This window comes from Triticum aestivum, chromosome 4A, assembly GCF_018294505.1.
Source record: "Triticum aestivum cultivar Chinese Spring chromosome 4A, IWGSC CS RefSeq v2.1, whole genome shotgun sequence".
Taxonomy (NCBI): Eukaryota; Viridiplantae; Streptophyta; class Magnoliopsida; order Poales; family Poaceae; genus Triticum; species Triticum aestivum.
The window spans coordinates 668,903,141-668,915,487 of NC_057803.1; the positions used below are offsets into that span (position 1 = coordinate 668,903,141).

The 12,347-nt window shown below is 47.4% G+C and overlaps 1 long non-coding RNA gene across 2 annotated transcripts; it reads right to left on the minus strand.

Annotated features, from left to right (window-relative positions):
- Positions 1–1,556: 1,556 nt before the first annotated feature.
- LOC123087999 (uncharacterized) lies at positions 1,557–4,048 on the minus strand. 2 transcript variants are annotated; one of them, XR_006441640.1, is made up of 4 exons: positions 3,756–4,048; positions 3,521–3,648; positions 3,067–3,329; positions 1,561–2,171 (listed from the first exon to the last, which is right to left on the minus strand). It is a non-coding gene; the product is annotated as an uncharacterized lncRNA (long non-coding RNA). The 2 variants fall into 2 exon arrangements; XR_006441639.1 differs by having other exon boundaries at positions 1,557–3,329.
- Positions 4,049–12,347: the final 8,299 nt, after the last annotated feature.

A 12,347-nucleotide genomic window follows, 5' to 3' on the forward strand; every position in this document is an offset into this window, starting at 1 on the left:
TACAATATGGCAACAGACAAGGTGTGTTCACATTCTATTTGCCACAAGAATATACTATCCAGGGTGGCAACAGACACATTTGATGTGCAGATTAGTTGCCATCAAGTGCAATTGGTTGCTGAAACTGCAGTGACTACCAATTAACTACACTTTACAATTCATACAGTGTGGCAACTATCACACTATTTTCAGGAAATTAGTTGCCACATGGAAAAGCATGATCGTATCAACTATCACAGTAAGTCAGGAAATTAGTTGCCACATGGAAAAGTATGTTTATGGCAACTATCACAGTAATTCAGGAAATTAGTTGCCACATGGGAAAGCATGTTTGTAGCAACTATCACAGTCATTCAATAAATTAGTTGCCGCATGAGAAAGCATGTTTGTGGCAACTACAACAGTCATTGAGGAAGTTAGTTGCCCATACACTCATGATAGGTACTCAACCTACCAGGTTTGCCTTCATACTGCAGTTTCACAAACACTAAACTAGATCTAGGATTCAATGACAACTGTAATGACTTGAAATTCAACCTCAAAATTCTCCCCGAACTGATCACAAATACCAATTCGAATCAATGCGCAACCAACAGAACGGAAAACAATGGCCCAATCCCAAGGCACAACCAGTGGGTGTCTCTGGATAGGCAAAACCACACCGGCGAGACCGCCGCGGCGGCAGTGATGAAACTGCCCAGTGCCACCGAAAACGGCAAGCACAGGACTCCGCCGCCGGCGGGAACACCGACGCATCGCCAAATCGCCTGAATCCCTACGAATCTCGAGCGAAGCATCGAACGGGGAGGGAAGGGGGGAAAATGCAGGCAAGGATTGCGAGAGTGGGAGCGAGCATTACCTTCAATCTGCAGGCGCTCTGGCGAAGCCGCTCCGGTCCGGCGAGCACCACCGACGGCCACAAACACCGTCGACTCTTCCGCCTCCGCCGTTGCCTTCTCCCCTCGACTTCTCCCCCAATGGTTTGAAATGCGAAGTGAGTTGTGCGAGTGACTGCGGAGACGAGGAAATGGAACTGTGACGGGGAGGGGAGCGAAGTGCGCGACGTGTTTGACGTCAACCATGGTCGGCGCGGGGCGTGCGGGCGCATGGCAGTTCCACCGCACGCCCCCTGGTGGCAATCGCTGACCGCGGAGGGGCAACCGGCGTGCGGGCGACCTGTCTCACGCACCACACACACGCCTTGTTCTACGTGGCACAGAAAATCGACCAGACTGTGCCAAGATTCGTGTAAAACGTACTGGACGGCGATGGATGCGTGTGGTCGAGATGGTGAACGCCCACACGTGTGGGCGTTAACATTTCCGATCTTTTTAGCATTTTTGGGAATTTACTGCATTAAATTTTTGACTTTGGGTGCACCAATAGCGCAAGAGCCGCTGGTATATTAGTTACATGTGTTGTTAAGCACGGAGGCATCAAACGTGTGTTGCCCTACTTCTTGGCGTTAGAGTTGCCCGACGTTTGCCTTTGGAGTTGCGGCGAGTCGGCCATCGTGTCTGCGGCGGCAGGGGTGGAGCTAGCATCAGGTTACACCTAGGGCTAAGCTAGCTTTAAGTGATGCACCTTAGATTCGCTATACTTTGCAAAGATGAATTACAAGAGATGTTGTTACTAGGCCTAGGGCTATAGTGCTAGTTGCCCCATGCATGTCATCATACACAATCCTGTTTGTTTGTTCTTTCCTGTGCACCACAAGACACTTGGTGGAACCTTCCTGATCAAATTCAACGCGTACTGACAGGTTCGGATCAATATACTTCATATCTTCTAAAAGTTGTCGGTCTTATACATGTCATCCGTTATTGCATCTTGAGCTATCCTTGAGCAAAGATACCTTAAGTTCTGTTTTCAGAGCGGTTTGCTGGTCTGATCTCCATGTGTTGTTGCATTGATAATATTGTATACCTTGCTGATGCCTTCCTGACGCTAATATTATTCTCCCTGAGATTCTTGATGAAATTCATAAGAACCGGATTGATCTGACTATGTGAATTCCACTACCTTGTCTCCTGACAACTTGCTGATAGAGGGTGACTGTGCTTGTTACTGAATATGCTAACATACCAACCATGGTCCTTCGTGTGGAGGAGCCGCGTCCACGCCTTGCACTCTGTTTTGTAGGGGAAAATTTTATATTTGTCTAGTTTACCCTGCACACCACAAGCACAAAGAGACAACAAAAAAGATAATTTCTACAATATAAATGCCAAGCGATTTCCAAGCACAAAAGAATCCAAACGCTTTTAAGATAGTCCCTCTTTCCACCTATGATGTAAGAGGAGTATTTGATCTCAACCGGTCAATGGCAAGTCTGCACATGTAATCTTTCTCAACTATGGCAAGTTACTTTGCTAAAAAAGAAATCTTTTGAATGGATCAATCATTCTTTCGCCCATATCGGTATAAATTCTCATGATTGGTCACATACACCAGACTTGTTTTTGGAAGAAGAAAATATATTCTTCCATAGAGACTTCTCATTTCTTGAAAGAATAGTTAATTGTCATTCTCCAAGAACCATCGTATACAAAAAAAATTTCACACTTTAAATTATCATATATTATTTGTATCAGCTCAAGAAATGATCATCGAAAAAGGTTGGGAAAATACAGTAAAAGGTTAGACAAATATTAGTAATTTGACAAATATGCTATCCGGTTTACATGTATGTATTTTACTAACCTTTTGGCACTTAATCAAAATGGGCAAGAAAAATAAAGCTCAATTTGTGAGGATGTAACAGAGCTAAAAGTGGAAGATAAACAGGTTGCAAGTAGTATAATGATATTTCTTTCCTTTTATTGTCTGACTTTAAGATGTAATCATTTACTAGTTCCTTATTTATGTAAAGTGCAAAGTCTATACTGACCTTGTAAAGGAATTAATAGATTCTTACCTCCCAAGAGGTAAGACACATTCGACCCATTCGACTGGGAAAAATTGACGGCTCATATTAACTTGGACCATCTTAAATTTGCTCATCACGAAATGGGGCAACAAGATGTAGTTCTACTGAACCTTCAAGCATGACACTATGTAACTGACCTGGCACTAGCAAACAATTTCATGCATCAGCTGGTAACGCCGCCCATCTCCCCATCTGGATTTTCCACGACGAATTCTGAATCCATTCTCCCAAGCGTATAGGTTATACTGTCCGTACACTTCTTGGCATGAATCAAACGACATGCCATCTAAAGGAGCAAAAGTGTCAGGTGTGTGCTTTCCTTCAGACTTTAGGAGACATCTTTCAATCGAGCTCAGTTTGCTCGGGGTTGCTCTGGCTAAGTCCATTATGAATCTGGTACCTAGACCAAGAAAACTGCGGTGAGTTTTTGTCGAAATATTCTTCCAAAATCGTTGACGCCAGTGGGGAAATAATTGCATTTATAATATGTAGTGTCTACGCGGCGACAAGTTGGATCATATTCTGTGTCGTGCGCTGTTTTTTCAGGAACATGAAACAAGATTCATCTGAATAAGAGTTACAGATGCTGACCTGCGTACCAACCTCCCGTTGCCTGATACAGCCTAGTGTTCACATCTCCACGGCCGCCGTTGTGTGCATCACCGCCAGGGATGCCGTGCGGGAAGAGATCGGACACGCCACCATCTACCACTTCAGATCTGAAAAGGGGTTGGGGGAGGGTGCATGGGATATGAACAGATGAACAAGGAGTGGTACAAATAGAGGTGCTTCACCGCTAGAATCAATGGAGTATATGTACACTAACCAGGGGATTGCTTCAGTTTCCAGATCAGGGACGATTGATCCCAGAATTTCTAGACCATGAACAGCCACAGGTCCCTCTATTACTTCGATCGGAGAGGCATGTCCATGGTTGGAATCAATGCGTCCCAGCAGTCCAGCACTATGCCATGATGCCATCTCGGCCGATCTGCGTGGATTCCATTGGCACCCACGACGGGTGGTATGTTTCTCTGCAGAGGGGTTGAAGACGAACGCAGGCTTGGGGGTGAGGTCTTGTCGTTTGTTTGAAACACGGGCCGACATGTCTATCATCTCTTTCGATGGGATGCAACCATGTCAATATCCATGTGGACTGGCTGGTGACAGAGGCTATGGATTCTGCCTATGATAAACAGTAGCGGCCCAGATGCGTTTCACATAATTTCAGTCTACTGCACTTACTATTCACCTAGCCTGCAAATCCAAACCGTGGTGCAGAGACCCGCACATATCCCAATGAGCTGCGTACTGCTTGGATGGTCATGATAACCGGGTGTCTAGGCACCCGGGACCTAAAAATCCTAACTCGTTTGTTTACCACAACCGACTTGCTGAAGCAGAGAAGAAACCGAGGTTGGAACAAGGTTTTGGTTACCGATCGAAATTTCAAGATTTTCCATGGTTACCGCGTATTTCTGTGCCCCTCGGTAAATGGCCATACCCAGCAAAAAATACCAGTTTTTTGAAATTTTTGAATTTAAACACTCAATTTACAGTAAAGTACCTAGGATCTAATTAATGCCATGAGATTTGGTTCTGGCATGTTGATAGCAACCTAGTTTCTGTTTTGAGAGGTCTCTGGTTCGAATATTCCTTCATTCACTTGTTTGAATTCAAAATTCAACTATAAAATTCGCTCGAAATATTCTTAGTATTTCTCGGTAACCGTGGTAACCACATTTACCCGTCCCCCTCGGTAAAATTGCCTCATTCGGTAACCAAAAGCTTGGGTTGGAACAGTACGTACCTGCGCGCGTCCGGCACGCCGCCGGCGGGGGAGTATCTGTTCTGCTTACCCGACAGGGCGGTGGCGCCTGCATGCGGAAACGCCCCACGGCCACCACGCATACTGTATTGTACTGCACCGCGCCGTTGCAACTAGTTGTTGCCGTCTCCGTCGTGAACATGCCAGTGCCGCGTCCTACAGAGCTGTCGATCACCAACAAGGCAACAACTTCACCTCCGTGCCCAGCTCGTGCTAATACAACGTCGTATTCGGCTCGTGGCGAAGACGCATAGCAACTGTTTGATGACACGTGGTTCGTATGGAGAGTATGCGCTTTAGTTCGGGCAAAATGAACTTGTGGTAAGGTGTGTGTTTTTAACCGGACGAAAATTTCGGTTTGAGAAAGGCCTGGTGTCCATTGTTCATTGTTTTTTTATATAGCTTACCACCCATGCCAAGTGGTAAAGGCCTGATGTCTTGCCGCTTAGCGACACAGGTTTGTGTGCCGGCCGGCACAGGTTCAAGCCTCGCCTCTACCAATTAAATCTGAGCATAGTTCTTTCTATGCTCAACTCATTTTTGTATGCTCCTATTTATGGACTCTGGTCTCTGGGTACAGCCGATAGGAGATATCATGAGTTATGTCCAATCGATATGAATGACAGTCCAATAGTCTTTTTGGCATCTAATTAATTGTTTGAAGTAATAACATTGGTGAAGCTTGAGGCGTCATGTAATCTATTATCATCTGATTTTTTCTGGCCTCACCCTATAACTGGTTTGTACATGATCTGCTGTGAGATGTTTGGATCTTAAAACTTTGAATTAATATAAGGTTGTGTGCATCAATCGATTCGAAGGCCGGGGTTCTATTTTCTTCTTCTTCTAAACATCAAAGAGACATTCCTCAAAGTATATTCAATGGACAAAGCCCACCAACCATTTGCGTTCCTCAAAGACCTCCAACCAAACCATGTGGTGGTCCTTCTTCCAACTCCCTCGCAAAATAATTTAGCCCTCAAAGAATCCACATTCTCAAAGCAGGCTCTCGCCCTGCTCTATGTATAAAGCACCGAACCGAATACGTAGTACACGGCCAAACGATACAAAGTGGTGAGGTACATGTCTTACAAAGCAGATCCTAGGATACTCGGACAATGTAGAACGTAGGCGATTACACTAGCAACAGAGAAAACAAGACGATCTGAGTACAACGTGACGCTACACCCTAGGACACCTAACCTCCTTGACAACGCCGTCAAGAGGGAACACGGTGCAAAGCATCATCGCTGCCTAGCCACATTGGACTAGGGTCTTCACCCAGAACTCTAATGCAGACAGTAGATCCACAACGACGTCTTCAAGAATATAGTAGTGGCCACGAGCGTCGCTGTCGCCGGTGCAAATGCGCAGATCTTTCGCTCGGCACCTCACCCGTGTCACCATGATGCCCTTAGGGCAAGCACGACATGCTCAGACCCCCCGAGATCTAGATCTGGGCGACGCCAACAGAGAACGCGCCCGAGCCACCAATCTCTACCCCTCTCGTCGCCCACACGACCAAGATGGAAGACACCACCGCCGTCATGAGGCCCTTTGGCGAGCCAACCATGCGGACCGCCATCTGGACCTGCCGCCTGGCATCCACGTCCGAGACACACCCACCACCAACAACATGAAGTACCAACCACAATAGGAAAAGTAAAAGGGCGCTCGTTTCAATGCTAGCCCGGCATCAGGCACGGTGTCTGGGACGGCACCACCACTGTAGGGGGCCCATCCCCGTGTCTCTAGTCAACCCTGGTGAACCGATGGTGACAACTCCGTGACTCCCGACGGCCGTCGCCGAGCACTCTGACATGACACCATGTCTGTGGCCCTTGACGTCGCGCTGCCCGACATTGGAGTGATGCCTCGACCACCACAATCACCTACCGCACAAGCGGATAGAGGAACCCCACCACCCGTGGGCACCACCCCGATCAAACCTAATTATGTCACCTACTCAGAGCCTCAACACCGACTCCCCTCGGGCCCCGAACAGATCCACTCGAGCGACAGTCTCCAGTCCAGCTCAGAGACTTGAGCCGCAGGTTCCCTTATTTCTTTTCTTTCCCATTAATCGAAAGCCCACCGGGGACCCGCCCCTGCAAGGTGCACGAGCGGGGAGAGGCCGTCAGTATCGGAGCTAAAGCGACCATAGCGCGTGCAGAGTGGGCCAATCAGCGGCGGCGGCGGCCGAAGAGTTGGTGACCGACGTAGCGTCGGGTGCGCTCCAGAAGCAACATGTGTGGGTGGGTTGGTGGGGGATGAGAGAGGAAAAGGGGGGAAGAGAGAGAGGGGGCAGTGGGAGGTGGGTGGGTGCCAAGTGGGTCAAGCCCGGATCTGGGTGGACGCGGAGTCTGTTTGGGTCCGCTTTGGATGAAAATCCGGCACAAATTAGATCTAAAAATGGGGTGAGACGGACACAAAACGGACAAAATTATGGGACGCGGGTGCGCGAGTCTAGAAATATGTCCGTCTGCTCCGATTTGGGGTTATCCGTTGAAGTTGGCACGATTTTCCCTATTTAGTGCGCTTAAGCAACCTTTAATGTACGTTCTACAAACCGGTGCACAATATCCTCTCCGCTTGGGCAGGCACATTTCCTTTTCTTTCTCTTTTTTGTCAAAACAAGAGAAAAGGGTGCGCCGTGAGAGCATCTACAGCGGAACTTTGCAAAACCGGTCTCTCAAATGTCCACGGACGCGCACATAATACGTACTACCCTAACTACTCTTCATCGTCGGAGATGTCCACGACAATGTTGCCGGGCGCCGGCTGGACGGGCGGGTAGGAGGGCTCCGGCTCATCCCCCAACTACTCGGCCTCATCCATGTAGGCGAGCATCTCCACCCGCTCTATGGCCTGCCGCGCCTCCATCTTCTATCGGCGACGACGTCTGGCCTCTGCAGCCGACTCCGACCGGAGAAAGTCGAGGATGGCCTGCTGCTCCGTCTGCAGACCCGTGTCGCCAGCGTCCCCCACATCCTCCTCCTCCGGCTCATCCTCCTCCTCAACCTCCTCCTCCTCGTCCACCTCCTCCTCCTCCAACTCCTCCTACGGATCCACTGCATCCGGAGGTAGCCCCGCGGCGATCCGGGCTTCACGCCTAGCCCATGATCTACTCAAGGAGCTCGAGCCAGCGCTCCGGCGTCAGAAATGGCTCGCTCCTCACCGGGCCGCGTGGGGGCATGGCTACTGGGAGGACGGGTGAAGTGACAAGTGGCTGTGGCGGCGGATAGGCGCAGGAAAGTGTGGATGGATGGTAGCGTTTTGGTGCCGCCGGTAGACTTAAATAGCCGGGCTAGGCACTACGCGGCCCGACGGAGCTGCGCCACGCGGCACCACCGGTCCGACGGAGGAGACGAGCTTCAGACCGCCGGGTTTCAGGGCTTTTCCGACTGGGATCCCTTCGTCGGTTCTACATGACGGGCGTGCCCAGGCGCCCCCATATCCGCCCCATATTTGTGCTACATATGAGGGGTGCCCGTCAGCCCGAGCATTTCAGGCGTCCATCTGGATCGAAAAATTATGACCGGTCAGTGACCGAGCGGCCCGCCCAGGCATTTGAGGAGGGTTTGGGGAGCCTGGCTGTAGATCTCTGACAGAATCGAACTTGGCACCTCACTCTTCACAGAGCGCGCTTCGACCACTGGGATAGATTACCACCTCTAACTAAAAACGTTGTTTTCTGGGTTTTATCATTCATCCAGTTCACGAAGCCCCTGGTTTTGGAAGCATCCCAAACCGGGTTTTTTTGCGCTTTTTTGAATAGGTTTTTAGGTTTTCCCTTTTATTTTTTTGTTTTACTTTTCTTTTCCAAATACGTGAACTTTTTGCAATTTTCGTAATTTGGTTTTAAAATTGAAAAACTGTTTTGCAAATTCATGAACTCTTATAAAATTGATTAACTATTTTAAATTTATGAACTTTTTTTAGTATCGATGTATTTTTTCCAAATTAGTAAAAAAATTAAAAAATCGGTAAATTTTTTTATAATCAATGAACTTAAAAAAATGGATGAACATTCTTTTTTTTTTCAAAATAGATGAACATTTTTCCAAAATCAATGATTTTTTTACAAATTAGTGAACTTTTCTTCAAAATAGATGAACCTTTTTCCAAAATCGATGAACTTTTTTTTTCAAATTAGTGAACTTTTCTTCAAAATTGATAAACTTTTTTCATAATCATTAAACTTTTTTTTAAATTCATGAGCCGTTTTTTCAATTCCATGATTCTTTTTCAATTTTGATGAACTTTCTTCAAATTCAGTGAACTTTTTCAAACTTTCTACCATGCCGGTAAACTTTTTTACTGCAAAAATATAATTATTTTTAAATACGATTTCTTTTTCAAATGGTTAACATGGGTACATAATACGTGTATGTTAGTGTTGTATGAAAAGAAGCATTACATGGCTTTGTTTTCGGAATGTGTACAACTAAGTGGTGCAGTAGTTATTGTGCTGAAACTACTACGGTTGAACATGCGGGCTCCAATCTCATCTCTCGCGTATTGATTCCAAGAATTTATTTTCTTTTGGCGTCTGGTTTTTGAGGTGCCTGCTGGGCCGGCCCGCTAGGCTGCGCGCACGAGGGCCAAGAGGGCTAAGCGTTGCTGAAAGCGCCGAGTAGGAGCTCTCGCGAAATCACTAGTCGAGGAGTACTCCTTACAAAGATCATTCTCACTTCTCTAGACTGTGACAAGTGACGTGCTGCATTTGCGTCACTTGTTGCAATCTTTTTCGTATGTCTGTATATTCAAAATATTTATCTCCTAAACCGTGCGTCCAAATCTTGAACTGTTTTTGCTGTTGGATTCCTCGCGTCGAGATTTCAAAACTAGATCACATGTTAGGTTTTGACGAACTTTGTTTTCATGAAAAAAACCAGAAAAAAAAGTGGGCGAAAAAACCAAACCGTGAGCATGATTTTTTTTCCTTTCCGTAAGAGGCACGGCCGTGCCTCTCGCGAAAAGCACAACCGTGCCTCTCGCGAAAAGCACAACCATGCCTCTCGCGGAAGCAAAACCGTGCTTGTCATGGAAGGAAAAAAACATAAAAAACATTATTTTTTCGTTCCCGAGAGGCGCGGCCATGCCTCTCGCGAAAGCACAATCGTGTCTCTCTTGAAAAAAAAACAAAAAACATTTTTTTTTGTTTTTGAGAGGCACGGCCGTGCCTCTCGCAAAAGCGCAACCGTGCCTCTCACGGAAGAAAAGATGTGCCTCTCGCGGAAGAAAAAAAAAAACTGAAAACACGTTTTCTTTTCGTTTTCGAGAGGCACGGCTGTGCCTCTCCCGGAAGCAAAAACGTGCCTCTCGAGGAAGAAAGAAATGTATTTTTTCCGTTTCTGAGAGGCATGGTTGTGCCTCTCATGGAAGCCAAAACGTGCCTCTCGGAGAAGAAAAATGACACATTTTTTGGCCAAATTTTTTTGTTTTATTTGGTCCAAAAGCTAAGGAAGGCAGATGGAAAACAAAAAATTGAAAAAAAGCCAAAAACGCCTACGGAAAAATAAAAAAAATTCGAAAGAAGCGTCTGAGCACGATACGTGCCGGCGGCTTAGAGCGTGCCACATCCGTAAGTGATCGGTGCGAGGCTCCCGAAGGAGCGCTCGTCAACTAGTTGCTCTCGAGCTTTCCACGGGCGGAGCTGTGGCCACAAAAAATGTTTATAGGATGCACGGCCCATTTTCGTGGCCCAGGTTAGATGTTGGATGTAGCCAGGATCAGCGCATCCACTCAAACAAAAAAGAGGATCAGCGCGTGGCGAGGGAGGAGCAGTGCTTCGTTGACCCATCCCCGTTCGTCAGGTCGCCCCTCATGGTGAGTGCTGCCACTTCCAGGTCTTCTTTCTCTTCCTCCTCTCAACTGCTCCTCCCCATCTCCACTCCACTAGCCCCCTACTACTCGCTGACCCCCTGAGCAACTGCTCGAGTCCCCTCCCAATCTAGTCCCCAAATTTCTCAAATCAAGCAGTCGCAAGTGAGTATAAGTGGATCTGCAGGCTGTAGCTGCAAATTCGTCAAGGGGGAGCAACGATTCGAAAAGCTACTGTAACAGGTACGTATTGTTGTTTCAGATAGCCGGCCAAGAGGATCAAGTCCAAGAGAAAGAGAGGTGAAGACAATGGTTTTGCGCTGCTCAACTGACGCATCTTTTCTGCTTCTTCTGTTATTATTAGACTAGCTCAAACGGCTGCCGAATTACAAGGAAAATACCCACACCTTCAACAGGCCTACTGGTCGTGCCATCCCACGACGCCTAGTTAAGATCGGGCGACTACTTTGCCCGCACGGACCGCAGCAACGATCATGCCATCCCATGACCTGGTAAGGCAAGCAAAACTAGCTAACAGACTAACTGAAAACTACTGACAGAAAACATCTAACTGAAACTTCTGACCCCGTGCGTGTACAAGCACACGCCGACGGTCAGTGTTTATTCAGAGTACTGTAACCTGAAACTTGAGTGTGTGTGTAGTTTATCCAACAAATCACCCTCTAATATGCTACACACTGAATCACCCCTAGCTTGTGTTGTAGCTCAACGTACCGGCTCCTTCCAAGGGATTTTGTGAAAATGTCTGCAACTTGGTCTCCGGTTCTGACATGGACGATATCCACTCGCCCCAGCTCAACACACTCTTTGCTATAGTGATACCTGAGGTCAATGTGTTTACTCCTCTCATGATGCACCGGATTTTTGCTCAGTTCGATTGCAGATCTGTTGTCAACATGCAGCTTGACCTTCTGAACTTTTGTACCCAGCATTTCAGCAAGCAACCTGCTCAGCCACACAGCCTGACTTGCTGCTGTCGCTGCTGCTATGTACTCGGCCTCGCATGAAGATTTTGCAACCACCTTCTACTTCTGGGAGGACCAAGTAATAGCACCTGAACCGGGGAAAAACACAATACCCGTGGTACTTTTCCTGTCATCAAGATCTCCTACGTGGTCACTATCACTGAAACCAATGAGAATAGTTTCCCCTTCTGCTCTGTAGATACACCCAAGATTCAGGGTGCCCTTGATGTACCTCAGAACTTGCTTGATGAAACGGCTTAGAAGCCCCATAACATATGTAATGTCAGGTCGTGTGTTTACCAGGTACCGCAGGCTCCCAATGAGACTTCGACGATATTCAGTTGCATCCACTGCTCCTCCCTGGTTCTTCCTCAACTTCAGGCGATTTTCCAGTGGTGTATGACTGGCATTGCACTGATCCATGCCAGCATCTTCCAGAATCTTCTTAGCATAGCTGGACTGGCAAACACTGATTCCATACTGGTCCTGCTTCACTTCTAAATCCAGATAGTAAATTAGGAGACCAAGATCGCTCATCTGAAACATGTCCTGCATCTGCTGCTTGAACTGCTTGATAACATCTTCAGAGGACCCAAAGATGATTAGATCGTCGACGTACACCCCAACCAGCAAATGATCACTTCCTTTCCCACGCTTGTACAGGGCATGATCCAAACGACACTTCTCAAAACCAAGGGAAACCAGGGTAGTGTCCAGCTTGGTATTCCATGCTTGGGGTGCCTGATGGAGCCCATACAGAGCCTTCCGCAGCTTCAGA